At 63.1% G+C, this 20,242-nt stretch overlaps 3 non-coding genes across 3 annotated transcripts; all 3 read left to right on the top strand.

Annotated features, from left to right (window-relative positions):
• The first annotated feature begins 616 nt into the window (after positions 1-616).
• LOC131871413 (5S ribosomal RNA) lies at positions 617-735 on the top strand. The gene has a single exon (XR_009369633.1). It is a non-coding gene; the product is annotated as a 5S ribosomal RNA (ribosomal RNA).
• Positions 736-8,552: 7,817 nt separating this feature from the next.
• LOC131871406 (5S ribosomal RNA) lies at positions 8,553-8,671 on the top strand. The gene has a single exon (XR_009369626.1). It is a non-coding gene; the product is annotated as a 5S ribosomal RNA (ribosomal RNA).
• Positions 8,672-16,488: 7,817 nt separating this feature from the next.
• LOC131871407 (5S ribosomal RNA) lies at positions 16,489-16,607 on the top strand. The gene has a single exon (XR_009369627.1). It is a non-coding gene; the product is annotated as a 5S ribosomal RNA (ribosomal RNA).
• The last annotated feature ends 3,635 nt before the right edge of the window (positions 16,608-20,242 follow it).

A 20,242-nucleotide genomic window follows, 5' to 3' on the forward strand; every position in this document is an offset into this window, starting at 1 on the left:
TGTCTCGCATCCCACTTTTGGCCTGTGGCCTTTTCGGGGTCGATTCTCGTTTTGGGCATCAGAGCATGTTTCTTCTCCTAAAACCCAATATTTGTTTATTAAGTCTCGGAACACATTTTTGTTCTCGTGGACCCATCATGGGTCTTGGAACGCATTTGTGGTCCTTGGGTCCCATTTTGCATCCCGAAACTTGTGTTTTGGTGCTTGATCCCTATTTTGGGTGCCCACCTTGCACCAAGTGCGCACCCGGGGCAAACCGAGCGCCTTGGTGCACCGGGGCAAGATCGAGCGTGCACCCGAGGCGCCCCGAACATGCACCAAGGTGCACTCGGCCCACATGTGAGCGCAGGTCGTTGCGCCCGAGGTGGTGTGTGGGCACCGCGTTGCAGACGGGACACTGCACGCACACGACGCCCCCTCCAGGTGCACGCACGTAGGCCGGGCCGGGTGCACACCCGACGCCCTAGCAAGGTGCGCGCACCCGGGCAGGGCTCACACTTGGCGAACGGGGCGCACTTCGCGAGGGAGGGTGTGCACCTCGACGGGGGTGGGTGGCCGGGGTGGATTCGCACGTGGGTCGCGGTTTGCTAAGTACACACTGCGACAAGCTCATAACGGGTGCGATCATACCAGCATTAGTGCACCGGATCCCATCAGAACTCCGTAGTTAAGCGCGCTTGGGCCGGAGTAGTACTGGGATGGGTGACCTCCCGGGAAGTCCCGGTGTTGCACCCTTTTTTAGTTTTTCGCCGGGCGTCGCAATGCTATTTGAATAAACCTTTTGCCCGTTTGCGTTCTCGTCGGGGCCGGGCCGGGCCGGGGTGCGCTGCCCGCACTACCGCGCGCGCGGGGGCGACACCGAGCGCGCACCCGAGGCACCCCGAGCACACAGGCCACGGTGCAACCCGGGCGTTGTGCGCGCACCCCGGTGCGCCCGAGGTGCTGCGCGCGCACCCAGGTGAAATCGGTGTGCACCTCGGCCAGTGCGCGCTCGGTCGAGTCGCGCACGTTGGCCAAGGTGCACGGTGATGTTTCTTACTCTAAGGTTCCGCACCAGACGCCCGGGACAGGTGAGCGAAGCTGGGCGGGGCCGGGTGCGCGGCCGGGGCAGGTGCACGCAGCTGGAGAGAGCTTTGGAGCACACTTCGGAGCGCACCAATGATGCGCTCCATTCAAAAGTTTCCTGAAAAGGCAAAAAAAGTTGAGATTATAGAATTTCCCACTTGAGAGATTGTAAAAAAAAAAAATTTAAAATGAAGGAAACGCGGGTGCCAAGGTGTGCGCAGCCCAGCCAAGGTGTGCGCACCAAGGCGCCCACCCTGGCGAAGGTGCACGCAAGGTGCGCACCCGAGGCAAACCGGACAATTAACCCAACTTTCGACTTCGCGCGCACCTTGGAGCGCACTTCGGAGCGCTCCTTGGTGCGCACCAATCTTGGGCACCTCGGAGTGCACCATGGCGCCCACCAAGGTGCGCACCCGGGGCAAACCGAGCTCCGACTTCGTGCGCACCTTGGAGCGCACGAAAGGTGCGCACCATGGCGCCCACCAAGGTGCGCAGCCCAGCCAAGGCGTGCGCATCAAGGTGCGCACCCTGGCGAAGGTGCGCACCCGGGGCAAACCGAGCTCCGACTTCGTGCGCACCTTGGAGCGCACAAAAGGTGCGCAACCCAGCCAAGGTGTGCGCACCCCGGTCAAACCGAGCTCCGAATCGTGCGCACCAGAGGTGCACGCCATCGTGCGCACCTTGGAGCACACTTCGGAGCCCTCCTTGGTGCGCGCCGATGTTGCGCACCTCGGAGCGCACCCGGGGAAAACAATGCAATTAACCCGACTTTCGACTTCGTGGGCACCTCGGAGCGCTCTCGGGTTCGCACCTCGGAGCACACCGAGGTGCGCACCTTTGATGCGCTGCCTTCACCAATTTCCAGAAAAGGCAAGAAAACATTGAGAAGGTGTGCGCACCGAGGTGCCCACCCTGGCGAAGGTGCACGCGAGGTGCGCACCCGGGGCAAACCGGGCTCCGACTTCGTGCACGCCGCACCTTGGAGCACACTTCGGAGCGCTCCTTGGTGCGCACCAGGGCGCGCAACCCAGCCGAGGTGCCCACCCCGGCGAAGGTGCACGCGAGGTGCGCACCCGGGGCAAACCGGGCTCCGACTTCGTGCACGCCATGGTGCCCACCGCGGCGAAGGTGCACGCGAGGTGCGCACCCGGGGCAAACCGGGCTCCGACTTCGTGCACGCCGCACCTTGGAGCACACTTCGGAGCGCTCCTTGGTGCGCACCATGGTGCCCACCAGGGCGCGCAACCCCGCCGAAGGTGCACGCGAGGTGCGCACCCGGGGCAAACCGGGCTCCGACTTCGTGCACGCCGCACCTTGGAGCACACTTCGGAGCGCTCCTTGGTGCGCACCATGGTGCCCACCAGGGCGCGCAACCCCGCCGAAGGTGCACGCGAGGTGCGCACCCGGGGCAAACCGGGCTCCGACTTCGTGCACGCCATGGTGCGCACCGCGGCGAAGGTGCGCACCCGGGGCAAACCGGGCTCCGACTTCGTGCACGCCGCACCTTGGAGCACACTTCGGAGCGCTCCTTGGTGCGCACCAAGGCGCGCAACCCAGCCGAGGTGCCCACCCCGGCGAAGGTGCACGCGAGGTGCGTACCCGGGGCAAACCGGGCTCCGACTTCGTGCACGCCGCACCTTGGAGCACACTTCGGAGCGCTCCTTGGTGCGCACCATGGTGCCCACCAGGCCGCGCAACCCAGCCAAGGTGTGCGCACCAAGGTGCACGCGAGGTGCGCACCCGGGGCAAACCGGGGTCCGACTTCGTGCACGCCGCACCTTGGAGCACACATCGGGGCGCTCCCGGGTTCGCACCGGCGTTGCGCACCGTGGTGGGCACCTCGGAGCACACCAAGGTGGGCAGCGAGGTGCGCACCTTTGATGCGATGCCTTCACTAATTTCCATAAAAGGCAAAAAAAAAACGAGATTTTAAAATTTCCGTTTTGAAAGATAGTGAGAAAAAGGGAATGCTGGTGCCATCTTGAGCCCGCCCTGGTGCGCAGCCCAGCCAAGGTGTGCGCACCAAGGTGCCCACCCTGACGAAGGTGCGCGCCCGGGCAATTAACCCAACTTCCAACTTCGCGCGCGCCAGGGTGGGAGCGCACCCAACAACCGGGCCTGGGAAGAGCCAATGCGAGAAACCCCACCAAACGCTCTGACAAAAAAAGAGGGGGCGCTCCAGTAACCCCGCTTCGGAGCGCACCCTGGGCAAACCCAGCCAAGGTGCCCACCCCGGCCAAGGTGCAGGCGAGGTGCGCACCCGGGGCAAACCGGGCTCCGACAACGTGCACGCCGCACCTTGGAGCACACTTCGTAGCGCTCCCGGGTGCGCACCTCAGAGCACACCAAGGTGGGCAGCGAGGTGCGCACCTTTGATGCGCTGCCTTCACTAATTTCCAGAAAAGGCAAAAAAAAAAGGAGATTTTAAAATTTCCGTTTTGAAAGATAGTGAAAAAAACGGAACGCGCGTGCCATCTTGAGCCCGCCCTGGTGCGCAGCCCAGGTAAGGTGCCCACCCTGGCAAAGGTGCGCACCCGGGCAATTAACCCTACTTCCGACTTCGTGCGCGCCAGGGTGGCAACCGGGCCTCGGAAGAGCCAATGCGAGAAACCCCACCAAACGCTCCGACAAAAAAAGAGGCGGCGCTCCAATAACCCCGCTTCGGAGCGCAGCCGGGGCAAACCCAGCCAAGGTGCCCACCCCGACGAAGGTGCACGCGAGGTGCGCACCCGGGGCAAACCGGGCTCCGACAACGTGCACGCAGCACCTTGGAGCACACTTCGAAGCACTCCCGGGTGCCCACCGGCGTTGCGCACCGTGGTGGGCAGCGAGGTGCGCACCTTTGATGCGCTGCCTTCACTAATTTCCAGAAAAAGGCAAAAAAAAATGAGATTTTAAAATTTCCGTTTTGAAAGATAGTGAAAAAAAAGGAACGCGGGTGCCATCTTGAGCCCGCCCTGGTGCGCAGCCCAGGCAAGGCATGCGCACCAAGGTGCCCACCCGAGGTGCACACCCGGGGCAAACCGGGCTCCGACTTCGTGCAGGCCGCACCTTGGAGCACACTTCGGAGCGCTCCTTGGTGCGCACCATGGTGCCCACCAGGGCGCGCAACCCAGCCAAGGTCTGCACACCAAGGTGCCCACCCCGGCGAAGGTGCACGCGAGGTGCGCACCCGGGGCAAACCGGGCTCCGACTTCGTGCACGCCATGGTGCCCACCGCGGCGAAGGTGCACGCGAGGTGCGCACCCGGGGCAAACCGGGCTCCGACTTCGTGCACGCCGCACCTTGGAGCACACTTCGGAGCGCTCCTTGGTGCGCACCATGGTGCCCACCAGGGCGCGCAACCCAGCCAAGGTGTGCGCACCAAGGTGCACGCGAGGTGCGCACCCGGGGCAAACCGGGGTCCGACTTCGTGCACGCCGCACCTTGGAGCACACATCGGAGCGCTCCCAGGTTCGCACCAGCGTTGCGCACCTTTGATGCGCTGCCTTCACTAATTTCCAGAAAAGGCAAAAAAAAATGAGATTTTAAAATTTCCGTTCTGAAAGATAGTGAAAAAAACGGAACGCGGGTGCCATCTTGAGCCCTTCCTGGTGCGCAGCCCAGGCAAGTTGTGCGCACCAAGGTGCCCACCCTGGCGGAGGTGCGCGCCCGGGGCAATCCGGGCTCCGACTTCGTGCACTGCATGGTGCCCACCAAGGCGCGCAACCCAGCCAAGGTGCCCACCGCAGCGAAGGTGCACGCGAGGTGCGCACGCGAGGTGCACACCCGGGGCAAACCGGGCTCCGACTTCGTGCACGCCGCACCTTGGAGCACACTTCAGAGCGCTCCTTGGTGCGCACCAGGGCGCGCAACCCAGCCGAGGTGCCCACCCCGGCGAAGGTGCACGCGAGGTGCGCACCCGGGGCAAACCGGGCTCCGACTTCGTGCACGCCATGGTGCCCACCGCGGCGAAGGTGCGCACCCGGGGCAAACCGGGCTCCGACTTCGTGCACGCCGCACCTTGGAGCACACTTCGGAGCGCTCCTTGGTGCGCACCATGGTGCCCACCAGGCCGCGCAACCCAGCCAAGGTGTGCGCACCAAGGTGCACGCGAGGTGCGCACCCGGGGCAAACCGGGGTCCGACTTCGTGCACGCCGCACCTTGGAGCACACATCGGGGCGCTCCCGGGTTCGCACCGGCGTTGCGCACCGTGGTGGGCACCTCGGAGCACACCAAGGTGGGCAGCGAGGTGCGCACCTTTGATGCGATGCCTTCACTAATTTCCATAAAAGGCAAAAAAAAAACGAGATTTTAAAATTTCCGTTTTGAAAGATAGTGAGAAAAAGGGAATGCTGGTGCCATCTTGAGCCCGCCCTGGTGCGCAGCCCAGCCAAGGTTTGCGCACCAAGGTGCCCACCCTGGCGAAGGTGCGCGCCCGGGCAATTAACCCAACTTCCAACTTCGCGCGCGCCAGGGTGGGAGCGCACCCAACAACCGGGCCTGGGAAGAGCCAATGCGAGAAACCCCACCAAACTCTCTGACAAAAAAAGAGGGGGCGCTCCAGTAACCCCGCTTCGGAGCGCACCCTGGGCAAACCCAGCCAAGGTGCCCACCCCGGCCAAGGTGCAGGCGAGGTGCGCACCCGGGGCAAACCGGGCTCCGACAACGTGCACGCCGCACCTTGGAGCACACTTCGTAGCGCTCCCGGGTGCGCACCTCAGAGCACACCAAGGTGGGCAGCGAGGTGCGCACCTTTGATGCGCTGCCTTCACTAATTTCCAGAAAAGGCAAAAAAAAAAGGAGATTTTAAAATTTCCGTTTTGAAAGATAGTGAAAAAAACGGAACGCGCGTGCCATCTTGAGCCCGCCCTGGTGCGCAGCCCAGGTAAGGTGCCACCCTGGCAAAGGTGCGCACCCGGGCAATTAACCCTACTTCCGACTTCGTGCGCGCCAGGGTGGCAACCGGGCCTCGGAAGAGCCAATGCGAGAAACCCCACCAAACGCTCCGACAAAAAAAGAGGCGGCGCTCCAATAACCCCGCTTCGGAGCGCAGCCGGGGCAAACCAAGCCAAGGTGCCCACCCCGACGAAGGTGCACGCGAGGTGCGCACCCGGGGCAAACCGGGCTCCGACAACGTGCACGCAGCACCTTGGAGCACACTTCGAAGCACTCCCGGGTGCCCACCGGCGTTGCGCACCGTGGTGGGCAGCGAGGTGCGCACCTTTGATGCGCTGCCTTCACTAATTTCCAGAAAAAGGCAAAAAAAAATGAGATTTTAAAATTTCCGTTTTGAAAGATAGTGAAAAAAAAGGAACGCGGGTGCCATCTTGAGCCCGCCCTGGTGCGCAGCCCAGGCAAGGCATGCGCACCAAGGTGCCCACCCGAGGTGCACACCCGGGGCAAACCGGGCTCCGACTTCGTGCAGGCCGCACCTTGGAGCACACTTCGGAGCGCTCCTTGGTGCGCACCATGGTGCCCACCAGGGCGCACCCGAGGCAAACCGGGCTCCGACTTCGTGCACGCCGCACCTTGGAGCACACATCGGAGCGCTCCCAGGTTCGCACCAGCGTTGCGCACCTTTGATGCGCTGCCTTCACTAATTTCCAGAAAAGGCAAAAAAAAACGATATTTTAAAATTTCCGTTCTGAAAGATAGTGAAAAAAACGGAACGCGGGTGCCATCTTGAGCCCTTCCTGATGCGCAGCCCAGGCAAGTTGTGCGCACCAAGGTGCCCACCCTGGCGGAGGTGCGCGCCCGGGGCAAACCGGGCTCCGACTTCGTGCACTGCATGGTGCCCACCAAGGCGCGCAACCCAGCCAAGGTGCCCACCGCAGCGAAGGTGCACGCGAGGTGCGCACCCGAGGTGCACACCCGGGGCAAACCGGGCTCCGACTTCGTGCACGCCGCACCTTGGAGCACACTTCAGAGCGCTCCTTGGTACGCACCAGGGCGCGCAACCCAGCCAAGGTGCTCACCCCGGCGAAGGTGCACGCGAGGTGCGCACCCGGGGCAAACCGGGCTCGGACTTCGTGCACGCCGCACCTTGGAGCACACATCGGAGCGCTCCCGGGTTCGCACCAGCATTGCGCACCTTTGATGCGCTGCCTTCACTAATTTCCAGAAAAGGCAAAAAAAAGAAAAAAATGAGATTTTAAAATTTCCGTTTTGAAAGATAGTGAAAAAAACGGAACGCGGGTGCCATCTTGAGCCCGCCCTGGTGTGCAGCCCAGGCAAGTTGTGCGCACCAAGGCACCCACCCTGGCCAAGGTGGGTCACGGGGTGGGTCCTAGGGTGGGTAACGGGGTGGGTACTAAGGTGCGTGCCAAGGTGGGTCATAGGGTGGGTGCCAAGGTGGGCACCAGGGTGGGTGTGCACCAACCCTAGCCAGGGTAGGTCACGGGGTGGTTGTCGGGGTGGGCGTCAAGGAGCCAAGGTGGGTGGCAAGTAGCCAAGTTGCGTGCCAAGGTGGGTGTCGGGGTGGGTGCCAAGGATCCAAGGTGGGTGCCAAGGAACCAAGGTGGGTGTCTGGGTGGGTGCCGAGGTGGGAGCCAGGGTGGGTCCCAAGGTGAGTGCAAAGGTGGGTGCCAGGGTCAAGGTGAGTGCCAATGTGGGTTCCAAGGTGCCAGGGTCAGGGTGAGTGCCAATGTGGGTTCAAAGGTGCTAAGTTGGGTGCGAGGTTGGGTGCGAGGGTGGGTGGGTGCCAAGGTGTGCTAGGTGGAAGCCCGGGTGGGTCGGCATCCCATGGGTGTCGAGTTGGGTGCCTGATGGGTGCTTCTTGTCAAGTTTTAGTCGTCGGGACTCATTTCGAGCCTTAGAGGTCGTTTCTTGTCCGGTTGCCCTGTCTTCGACCTGGGAACCCAATTTTGGTCCTCGGGTCCCATTTTTTTTTGTCTCGCATCCCACTTTTGGCCTGTGGCCTTTTCGGGGTCGATTCTCGTTTTGGGCATCAGAGCATGTTTCTTCTCCTAAAACCCAATATTTGTTTATTAAGTCTCGGAACACATTTTTGTTCTCGTGGACCCATCATGGGTCTTGGAACGCATTTGTGGTCCTTGGGTCCCATTTTGCATCCCGAAACTTGTGTTTTGGTGCTTGATCCCTATTTTGGGTGCCCACCTTGCACCAAGTGCGCACCCGGGGCAAACCGAGCGCCTTGGTGCACCGGGGCAAGATCGAGCGTGCACCCGAGGCGCCCCGAACATGCACCAAGGTGCACTCGGCCCACATGTGAGCGCAGGTCGTTGCGCCCGAGGTGGTGTGTGGGCACCGCGTTGCAGACGGGACACTGCACGCACACGACGCCCCCTCCAGGTGCACGCACGTAGGCCGGGCCGGGTGCACACCCGACGCCCTAGCAAGGTGCGCGCACCCGGGCAGGGCTCACACTTGGCGAACGGGGCGCACTTCGCGAGGGAGGGTGTGCACCTCGACGGGGGTGGGTGGCCGGGGTGGATTCGCACGTGGGTCGCGGTTTGCTAAGTACACACTGCGACAAGCTCATAACGGGTGCGATCATACCAGCGTTAGTGCACCGGATCCCATCAGAACTCCGCAGTTAAGCGCGCTTGGGCCGGAGTAGTACTGGGATGGGTGACCTCCCGGGAAGTCCCGGTGTTGCACCCTTTTTTAGTTTTTCGCCGGGCGTCGCAATGCTATTTGAATAAACCTTTTGCCCGTTTGCGTTCTCGTCGGGGCCGGGCCGGGCCGGGGTGCGCTGCCCGCACTACCGCGCGCGCGGGGGCGACACCGAGCGCGCACCCGAGGCGCCCCGAGCACACAGGCCACGGTGCAACCCGGGCGTTGTGCGCGCACCCCGGTGCGCCCGAGGTGCTGCGCGCGCACCCAGGTGAAATCGGTGTGCACCTCGGCCAGTGCGCGCTCGGTCGAGTCGCGCACGTTGGCCAAGGTGCACGGTGATGTTTCTTACTCTAAGGTTCCGCACCAGACGCCCGGGACAGGTGAGCGAAGCTGGGCGGGGCCGGGTGCGCGGCCGGGGCAGGTGCACGCAGCTGGAGAGAGCTTTGGAGCACACTTCGGAGCGCACCAATGATGCGCTCCATTCAAAAGTTTCCTGAAAAGGCAAAAAAAGTTGAGATTATAGAATTTCCCACTTGAGAGATTGTAAAAAAAAAAAATTTAAAATGAAGGAAACGCGGGTGCCAAGGTGTGCGCAGCCCAGCCAAGGTGTGCGCACCAAGGCGCCCACCCTGGCGAAGGTGCACGCAAGGTGCGCACCCGAGGCAAACCGGACAATTAACCCAACTTTCGACTTCGCGCGCACCTTGGAGCGCACTTCGGAGCGCTCCTTGGTGCGCACCAATCTTGGGCACCTCGGAGTGCACCATGGCGCCCACCAAGGTGCGCACCCGGGGCAAACCGAGCTCCGACTTCGTGCGCACCTTGGAGCGCACGAAAGGTGCGCACCATGGCGCCCACCAAGGTGCGCAGCCCAGCCAAGGCGTGCGCATCAAGGTGCGCACCCTGGCGAAGGTGCGCACCCGGGGCAAACCGAGCTCCGACTTCGTGCGCACCTTGGAGCGCACAAAAGGTGCGCAACCCAGCCAAGGTGTGCGCACCCCGGTCAAACCGAGCTCCGAATCGTGCGCACCAGAGGTGCACGCCATCGTGCGCACCTTGGAGCACACTTCGGAGCCCTCCTTGGTGCGCGCCGATGTTGCGCACCTCGGAGCGCACCCGGGGAAAACAATGCAATTAACCCGACTTTCGACTTCGTGGGCACCTCGGAGCGCTCTCGGGTTCGCACCTCGGAGCACACCGAGGTGCGCACCTTTGATGCGCTGCCTTCACCAATTTCCAGAAAAGGCAAGAAAACATTGAGAAGGTGTGCGCACCGAGGTGCCCACCCTGGCGAAGGTGCACGCGAGGTGCGCACCCGGGGCAAACCGGGCTCCGACTTCGTGCACGCCGCACCTTGGAGCACACTTCGGAGCGCTCCTTGGTGCGCACCAGGGCGCGCAACCCAGCCGAGGTGCCCACCTCGGCGAAGGTGCACGCGAGGTGCGCACCCGGGGCAAACCGGGCTCCGACTTCGTGCACGCCATGGTGCCCACCGCGGCGAAGGTGCACGCGAGGTGCGCACCCGGGGCAAACCGGGCTCCGACTTCGTGCACGCCGCACCTTGGAGCACACTTCGGAGCGCTCCTTGGTGCGCACCATGGTGCCCACCAGGGCGCGCAACCCCGCCGAAGGTGCACGCGAGGTGCGCACCCGGGGCAAACCGGGCTCCGACTTCGTGCACGCCGCACCTTGGAGCACACTTCGGAGCGCTCCTTGGTGCGCACCATGGTGCCCACCAGGGCGCGCAACCCCGCCGAAGGTGCACGCGAGGTGCGCACCCGGGGCAAACCGGGCTCCGACTTCGTGCACGCCATGGTGCGCACCGCGGCGAAGGTGCGCACCCGGGGCAAACCGGGCTCCGACTTCGTGCACGCCGCACCTTGGAGCACACTTCGGAGCGCTCCTTGGTGCGCACCAGGGCGCGCAACCCAGCCGAGGTGCCCACCCCGGCGAAGGTGCACGCGAGGTGCGTACCCGGGGCAAACCGGGCTCCGACTTCGTGCACGCCGCACCTTGGAGCACACTTCGGAGCGCTCCTTGGTGCGCACCATGGTGCCCACCAGGCCGCGCAACCCAGCCAAGGTGTGCGCACCAAGGTGCACGCGAGGTGCGCACCCGGGGCAAACCGGGGTCCGACTTCGTGCACGCCGCACCTTGGAGCACACATCGGGGCGCTCCCGGGTTCGCACCGGCGTTGCGCACCGTGGTGGGCACCTCGGAGCACACCAAGGTGGGCAGCGAGGTGCGCACCTTTGATGCGATGCCTTCACTAATTTCCATAAAAGGCAAAAAAAAAACGAGATTTTAAAATTTCCGTTTTGAAAGATAGTGAGAAAAAGGGAATGCTGGTGCCATCTTGAGCCCGCCCTGGTGCGCAGCCCAGCCAAGGTGTGCGCACCAAGGTGCCCACCCTGGCGAAGGTGCGCGCCCGGGCAATTAACCCAACTTCCAACTTCGCGCGCGCCAGGGTGGGAGCGCACCCAACAACCGGGCCTGGGAAGAGCCAATGCGAGAAACCCCACCAAACGCTCTGACAAAAAAAGAGGGGGCGCTCCAGTAACCCCGCTTCGGAGCGCACCCTGGGCAAACCCAGCCAAGGTGCCCACCCCGGCCAAGGTGCAGGCGAGGTGCGCACCCGGGGCAAACCGGGCTCCGACAACGTGCACGCCGCACCTTGGAGCACACTTCGTAGCGCTCCCGGGTGCGCACCTCAGAGCACACCAAGGTGGGCAGCGAGGTGCGCACCTTTGATGCGCTGCCTTCACTAATTTCCAGAAAAGGCAAAAAAAAAAGGAGATTTTAAAATTTCCGTTTTGAAAGATAGTGAAAAAAACGGAACGCGCGTGCCATCTTGAGCCCGCCCTGGTGCGCAGCCCAGGTAAGGTGCCCACCCTGGCAAAGGTGCGCACCCGGGCAATTAACCCTACTTCCGACTTCGTGCGCGCCAGGGTGGCAACCGGGCCTCGGAAGAGCCAATGCGAGAAACCCCACCAAACGCTCCGACAAAAAAAGAGGCGGCGCTCCAATAACCCCGCTTCGGAGCGCAGCCGGGGCAAACCCAGCCAAGGTGCCCACCCCGACGAAGGTGCACGCGAGGTGCGCACCCGGGGCAAACCGGGCTCCGACAACGTGCACGCAGCACCTTGGAGCACACTTCGAAGCACTCCCGGGTGCCCACCGGCGTTGCGCACCGTGGTGGGCAGCGAGGTGCGCACCTTTGATGCGCTGCCTTCACTAATTTCCAGAAAAAGGCAAAAAAAAATGAGATTTTAAAATTTCCGTTTTGAAAGATAGTGAAAAAAAAGGAACGCGGGTGCCATCTTGAGCCCGCCCTGGTGCGCAGCCCAGGCAAGGCATGCGCACCAAGGTGCCCACCCGAGGTGCACACCCGGGGCAAACCGGGCTCCGACTTCGTGCAGGCCGCACCTTGGAGCACACTTCGGAGCGCTCCTTGGTGCGCACCATGGTGCCCACCAGGGCGCGCAACCCAGCCAAGGTCTGCACACCAAGGTGCCCACCCCGGCGAAGGTGCACGCGAGGTGCGCACCCGGGGCAAACCGGGCTCCGACTTCGTGCACGCCATGGTGCCCACCGCGGCGAAGGTGCACGCGAGGTGCGCACCCGGGGCAAACCGGGCTCCGACTTCGTGCACGCCGCACCTTGGAGCACACTTCGGAGCGCTCCTTGGTGCGCACCATGGTGCCCACCAGGGCGCGCAACCCAGCCAAGGTGTGCGCACCAAGGTGCACGCGAGGTGCGCACCCGGGGCAAACCGGGGTCCGACTTCGTGCACGCCGCACCTTGGAGCACACATCGGAGCGCTCCCAGGTTCGCACCAGCGTTGCGCACCTTTGATGCGCTGCCTTCACTAATTTCCAGAAAAGGCAAAAAAAAACGAGATTTTAAAATTTCCGTTCTGAAAGATAGTGAAAAAAACGGAACGCGGGTGCCATCTTGAGCCCTTCCTGGTGCGCAGCCCAGGCAAGTTGTGCGCACCAAGGTGCCCACCCTGGCGGAGGTGCGCGCCCGGGGCAATCCGGGCTCCGACTTCGTGCACTGCATGGTGCCCACCAAGGCGCGCAACCCAGCCAAGGTGCCCACCGCAGCGAAGGTGCACGCGAGGTGCGCACGCGAGGTGCACACCCGGGGCAAACCGGGCTCCGACTTCGTGCACGCCGCACCTTGGAGCACACTTCAGAGCGCTCCTTGGTGCGCACCAGGGCGCGCAACCCAGCCGAGGTGCCCACCCCGGCGAAGGTGCACGCGAGGTGCGCACCCGGGGCAAACCGGGCTCCGACTTCGTGCACGCCATGGTGCCCACCGCGGCGAAGGTGCGCACCCGGGGCAAACCGGGCTCCGACTTCGTGCACGCCGCACCTTGGAGCACACTTCGGAGCGCTCCTTGGTGCGCACCATGGTGCCCACCAGGCCGCGCAACCCAGCCAAGGTGTGCGCACCAAGGTGCACGCGAGGTGCGCACCCGGGGCAAACCGGGGTCCGACTTCGTGCACGCCGCACCTTGGAGCACACATCGGGGCGCTCCCGGGTTCGCACCGGCGTTGCGCACCGTGGTGGGCACCTCGGAGCACACCAAGGTGGGCAGCGAGGTGCGCACCTTTGATGCGATGCCTTCACTAATTTCCATAAAAGGCAAAAAAAAAACGAGATTTTAAAATTTCCGTTTTGAAAGATAGTGAGAAAAAGGGAATGCTGGTGCCATCTTGAGCCCGCCCTGGTGCGCAGCCCAGCCAAGGTTTGCGCACCAAGGTGCCCACCCTGGCGAAGGTGCGCGCCCGGGCAATTAACCCAACTTCCAACTTCGCGCGCGCCAGGGTGGGAGCGCACCCAACAACCGGGCCTGGGAAGAGCCAATGCGAGAAACCCCACCAAACTCTCTGACAAAAAAAGAGGGGGCGCTCCAGTAACCCCGCTTCGGAGCGCACCCTGGGCAAACCCAGCCAAGGTGCCCACCCCGGCCAAGGTGCAGGCGAGGTGCGCACCCGGGGCAAACCAGGCTCCGACAACGTGCACGCCGCACCTTGGAGCACACTTCGTAGCGCTCCCGGGTGCGCACCTCAGAGCACACCAAGGTGGGCAGCGAGGTGCGCACCTTTGATGCGCTGCCTTCACTAATTTCCAGAAAAGGCAAAAAAAAAAGGAGATTTTAAAATTTCCGTTTTGAAAGATAGTGAAAAAAACGGAACGCGCGTGCCATCTTGAGCCCGCCCTGGTGCGCAGCCCAGGTAAGGTGCCACCCTGGCAAAGGTGCGCACCCGGGCAATTAACCCTACTTCCGACTTCGTGCGCGCCAGGGTGGCAACCGGGCCTCGGAAGAGCCAATGCGAGAAACCCCACCAAACGCTCCGACAAAAAAAGAGGCGGCGCTCCAATAACCCCGCTTCGGAGCGCAGCCGGGGCAAACCAAGCCAAGGTGCCCACCCCGACGAAGGTGCACGCGAGGTGCGCACCCGGGGCAAACCGGGCTCCGACAACGTGCACGCAGCACCTTGGAGCACACTTCGAAGCACTCCCGGGTGCCCACCGGCGTTGCGCACCGTGGTGGGCAGCGAGGTGCGCACCTTTGATGCGCTGCCTTCACTAATTTCCAGAAAAAGGCAAAAAAAAATGAGATTTTAAAATTTCCGTTTTGAAAGATAGTGAAAAAAAAGGAACGCGGGTGCCATCTTGAGCCCGCCCTGGTGCGCAGCCCAGGCAAGGCATGCGCACCAAGGTGCCCACCCGAGGTGCACACCCGGGGCAAACCGGGCTCCGACTTCGTGCAGGCCGCACCTTGGAGCACACTTCGGAGCGCTCCTTGGTGCGCACCATGGTGCCCACCAGGGCGCACCCGAGGCAAACCGGGCTCCGACTTCGTGCACGCCGCACCTTGGAGCACACATCGGAGCGCTCCCAGGTTCGCACCAGCGTTGCGCACCTTTGATGCGCTGCCTTCACTAATTTCCAGAAAAGGCAAAAAAAAACGATATTTTAAAATTTCCGTTCTGAAAGATAGTGAAAAAAACGGAACGCGGGTGCCATCTTGAGCCCTTCCTGATGCGCAGCCCAGGCAAGTTGTGCGCACCAAGGTGCCCACCCTGGCGGAGGTGCGCGCCCGGGGCAAACCGGGCTCCGACTTCGTGCACTGCATGGTGCCCACCAAGGCGCGCAACCCAGCCAAGGTGCCCACCGTAGCGAAGGTGCACGCGAGGTGCGCACCCGAGGTGCACACCCGGGGCAAACCGGGCTCCGACTTCGTGCACGCCGCACCTTGGAGCACACTTCAGAGCGCTCCTTGGTACGCACCAGGGCGCGCAACCCAGCCAAGGTGCTCACCCCGGCGAAGGTGCACGCGAGGTGCGCACCCGGGGCAAACCGGGCTCGGACTTCGTGCACGCCGCACCTTGGAGCACACATCGGAGCGCTCCCGGGTTCGCACCAGCATTGCGCACCTTTGATGCGCTGCCTTCACTAATTTCCAGAAAAGGCAAAAAAAAGAAAAAAATGAGATTTTAAAATTTCCGTTTTGAAAGATAGTGAAAAAAACGGAACGCGGGTGCCATCTTGAGCCCGCCCTGGTGTGCAGCCCAGGCAAGTTGTGCGCACCAAGGCACCCACCCTGGCCAAGGTGGGTCACGGGGTGGGTCCTAGGGTGGGTAACGGGGTGGGTACTAAGGTGCGTGCCAAGGTGGGTCATAGGGTGGGTGCCAAGGTGGGCACCAGGGTGGGTGTGCACCAACCCTAGCCAGGGTAGGTCACGGGGTGGTTGTCGGGGTGGGCGTCAAGGAGCCAAGGTGGGTGGCAAGTAGCCAAGTTGCGTGCCAAGGTGGGTGTCGGGGTGGGTGCCAAGGATCCAAGGTGGGTGCCAAGGAACCAAGGTGGGTGTCTGGGTGGGTGCCGAGGTGGGAGCCAGGGTGGGTCCCAAGGTGAGTGCAAAGGTGGGTGCCAGGGTCAAGGTGAGTGCCAATGTGGGTTCCAAGGTGCCAGGGTCAGGGTGAGTGCCAATGTGGGTTCAAAGGTGCTAAGTTGGGTGCGAGGTTGGGTGCGAGGGTGGGTGGGTGCCAAGGTGTGCTAGGTGGAAGCCCGGGTGGGTCGGCATCCCATGGGTGTCGAGTTGGGTGCCTGATGGGTGCTTCTTGTCAAGTTTTAGTCGTCGGGACTCATTTCGAGCCTTAGAGGTCGTTTCTTGTCCGGTTGCCCTGTCTTCGACCTGGGAACCCAATTTTGGTCCTCGGGTCCCATTTTTTTTTGTCTCGCATCCCACTTTTGGCCTGTGGCCTTTTCGGGGTCGATTCTCGTTTTGGGCATCAGAGCATGTTTCTTCTCCTAAAACCCAATATTTGTTTATTAAGTCTCGGAACACATTTTTGTTCTCGTGGACCCATCATGGGTCTTGGAACGCATTTGTGGTCCTTGGGTCCCATTTTGCATCCCGAAACTTGTGTTTTGGTGCTTGATCCCTATTTTGGGTGCCCACCTTGCACCAAGTGCGCACCCGGGGCAAACCGAGCGCCTTGGTGCACCGGGGCAAGATCGAGCGTGCACCCGAGGCGCCCCGAACATGCACCAAGGTGCACTCGGCCCACATGTGAGCGCAGGTCGTTGCGCCCGAGGTGGTGTGTGGGCACCGCGTTGCAGACGGGACACTGCACGCACACGACGCCCCCTCCAGGTGCACGCACGTAGGCCGGGCCGGGTGCACACCCGACGCCCTAGCAAGGTGCGCGCACCCGGGCAGGGCTCACACTTGGCGAACGGGGCGCACTTCGCGAGGGAGGGTGTGCACCTCGACGGGGGTGGGTGGCCGGGGTGGATTCGCACGTGGGTCGCGGTTTGCTAAGTACACACTGCGACAAGCTCATAACGGGTGCGATCATACCAGCGTTAGTGCACCGGATCCCATCAGAACTCCGCAGTTAAGCGCGCTTGGGCCGGAGTAGTACTGGGATGGGTGACCTCCCGGGAAGTCCCGGTGTTGCACCCTTTTTTAGTTTTTCGCCGGGCGTCGCAATGCTATTTGAATAAACCTTTTGCCCGTTTGCGTTCTCGTCGGGGCCGGGCCGGGCCGGGGTGCGCTGCCCGCACTACCGCGCGCGCGGGGGCGACACCGAGCGCGCACCCGAGGCGCCCCGAGCACACAGGCCACGGTGCAACCCGGGCGTTGTGCGCGCACCCCGGTGCGCCCGAGGTGCTGCGCGCGCACCCAGGTGAAATCGGTGTGCACCTCGGCCAGTGCGCGCTCGGTCGAGTCGCGCACGTTGGCCAAGGTGCACGGTGATGTTTCTTACTCTAAGGTTCCGCACCAGACGCCCGGGACAGGTGAGCGAAGCTGGGCGGGGCCGGGTGCGCGGCCGGGGCAGGTGCACGCAGCTGGAGAGAGCTTTGGAGCACACTTCGGAGCGCACCAATGATGCGCTCCATTCAAAAGTTTCCTGAAAAGGCAAAAAAAGTTGAGATTATAGAATTTCCCACTTGAGAGATTGTAAAAAAAAAAAATTTAAAATGAAGGAAACGCGGGTGCCAAGGTGTGCGCAGCCCAGCCAAGGTGTGCGCACCAAGGCGCCCACCCTGGCGAAGGTGCACGCAAGGTGCGCACCCGAGGCAAACCGGACAATTAACCCAACTTTCGACTTCGCGCGCACCTTGGAGCGCACTTCGGAGCGCTCCTTGGTGCGCACCAATCTTGGGCACCTCGGAGTGCACCATGGCGCCCACCAAGGTGCGCACCCGGGGCAAACCGAGCTCCGACTTCGTGCGCACCTTGGAGCGCACGAAAGGTGCGCACCATGGCGCCCACCAAGGTGCGCAGCCCAGCCAAGGCGTGCGCATCAAGGTGCGCACCCTGGCGAAGGTGCGCACCCGGGGCAAACCGAGCTCCGACTTCGTGCGCACCTTGGAGCGCACAAAAGGTGCGCAACCCAGCCAAGGTGTGCGCACCCCGGTCAAACCGAGCTCCGAATCGTGCGCACCAGAGGTGCACGCCATCGTGCGCACCTTGGAGCACACTTCGGAGCCCTCCTTGGTGCGCGCCGATGTTGCGCACCTCGGAGCGCACCCGGGGAAAACAATGCAATTAACCCGACTTTCGACTTCGTGGGCACCTCGGAGCGCTCTCGGGTTCGCACCTCGGAGCACACCGAGGTGCGCACCTTTGATGCGCTGCCTTCACCAATTTCCAGAAAAGGCAAGAAAACATTGAGAAGGTGTGCGCACCGAGGTGCCCACCCTGGCGAAGGTGCACGCGAGGTGCGCACCCGGGGCAAACCGGGCTCCGACTTCGTGCACGCCGCACCTTGGAGCACACTTCGGAGCGCTCCTTGGTGCGCACCAGGGCGCGCAACCCAGCCGAGGTGCCCACCCCGGCGAAGGTGCACGCGAGGTGCGCACCCGGGGCAAACCGGGCTCCGACTTCGTGCACGCCATGGTGCCCACCGCGGCGAAGGTGCACGCGAGGTGCGCACCCGGGGCAAACCGGGCTCCGACTTCGTGCACGCCGCACCTTGGAGCACACTTCGGAGCGCTCCTTGGTGCGCACCATGGTGCCCACCAGGGCGCGCAACCCCGCCGAAGGTGCACGCGAGGTGCGCACCCGGGGCAAACCGGGCTCCGACTTCGTGCACGCCGCACCTTGGAGCACACTTCGGAGCGCTCCTTGGTGCGCACCATGGTGCCCACCAGGGCGCGCAACCCCGCCGAAGGTGCACGCGAGGTGCGCACCCGGGGCAAACCGGGCTCCGACTTCGTGCACGCCATGGTGCGCACCGCGGCGAAGGTGCGCACCCGGGGCAAACCGGGCTCCGACTTCGTGCACGCCGCACCTTGGAGCACACTTCGGAGCGCTCCTTGGTGCGCACCAGGGCGCGCAACCCAGCCGAGGTGCCCACCCCGGCGAAGGTGCACGCGAGGTGCGTACCCGGGGCAAACCGGGCTCCGACTTCGTGCACGCCGCACCTTGGAGCACACTTCGGAGCGCTCCTTGGTGCGCACCATGGTGCCCACCAGGCCGCGCAACCCAGCCAAGGTGTGCGCACCAAGGTGCACGCGAGGTGCGCACCCGGGGCAAACCGGGGTCCGACTTCGTGCACGCCGCACCTTGGAGCACACATCGGGGCGCTCCCGGGTTCGCACCGGCGTTGCGCACCGTGGTGGGCACCTCGGAGCACACCAAGGTGGGCAGCGAGGTGCGCACCTTTGATGCGATGCCTTCACTAATTTCCATAAAAGGCAAAAAAAAAACGAGATTTTAAAATTTCCGTTTTGAAAGATAGTGAGAAAAAGGGAATGCTGGTGCCATCTTGAGCCCGCCCTGGTGCGCAGCCCAGCCAAGGTGTGCGCACCAAGGTGCCCACCCTGGCGAAGGTGCGCGCCCGGGCAATTAACCCAACTTCCAACTTCGCGCGCGCCAGGGTGGGAGCGCACCCAACAACCGGGCCTGGGAAGAGCCAATGCGAGAAACCCCACCAAACGCTCTGACAAAAAAAGAGGGGGCGCTCCAGTAACCCCGCTTCGGAGCGCACCCTGGGCAAACCCAGCCAAGGTGCCCACCCCGGCCAAGGTGCAGGCGAGGTGCGCACCCGGGGCAAACCGGGCTCCGACAACGTGCACGCCGCACCTTGGAGCACACTTCGTAGCGCTCCCGGGTGCGCACCTCAGAGCACACCAAGGTGGGCAGCGAGGTGCGCACCTTTGATGCGCTGCCTTCACTAATTTCCAGAAAAGGCAAAAAAAAAAGGAGATTTTAAAATTTCCGTTTTGAAAGATAGTGAAAAAAACGGAACGCGCGTGCCATCTTGAGCCCGCCCTGGTGCGCAGCCCAGGTAAGGTGCCCACCCTGGCAAAGGTGCGCACCCGGGCAATTAACCCTACTTCCGACTTCGTGCGCGCCAGGGTGGCAACCGGGCCTCGGAAGAGCCAATGCGAGAAACCCCACCAAACGCTCCGACAAAAAAAGAGGCGGCGCTCCAATAACCCCGCTTCGGAGCGCAGCCGGGGCAAACCCAGCCAAGGTGCCCACCCCGACGAAGGTGCACGCGAGGTGCGCACCCGGGGCAAACCGGGCTCCGACAACGTGCACGCAGCACCTTGGAGCACACTTCGAAGCACTCCCGGGTGCCCACCGGCGTTGCGCACCGTGGTGGGCAGCGAGGTGCGCACCTTTGATGCGCTGCCTTCACTAATTTCCAGAAAAAGGCAAAAAAAAATGAGATTTTAAAATTTCCGTTTTGAAAGATAGTGAAAAAAAAGGAACGCGGGTGCCATCTTGAGCCCGCCCTGGTGCGCAGCCCAGGCAAGGCATGCGCACCAAGGTGCCCACCCGAGGTGCACACCCGGGGCAAACCGGGCTCCGACTTCGTGCAGGCCGCACCTTGGAGCACACTTCGGAGCGCTCCTTGGTGCGCACCATGGTGCCCACCAGGGCGCGCAACCCAGCCAAGGTCTGCACACCAAGGTGCCCACCCCGGCGAAGGTGCACGCGAGGTGCGCACCCGGGGCAAACCGGGCTCCGACTTCGTGCACGCCATGGTGCCCACCGCGGCGAAGGTGCACGCGAGGTGCGCACCCGGGGCAAACCGGGCTCCGACTTCGTGCACGCCGCACCTTGGAGCACACTTCGGAGCG

The sequence above is a fragment of the Cryptomeria japonica genome, unplaced genomic scaffold (genome assembly GCF_030272615.1).
Source record: "Cryptomeria japonica unplaced genomic scaffold, Sugi_1.0 HiC_scaffold_408, whole genome shotgun sequence".
In the NCBI taxonomy this organism is placed as follows: Eukaryota; Viridiplantae; Streptophyta; class Pinopsida; order Cupressales; family Cupressaceae; genus Cryptomeria; species Cryptomeria japonica.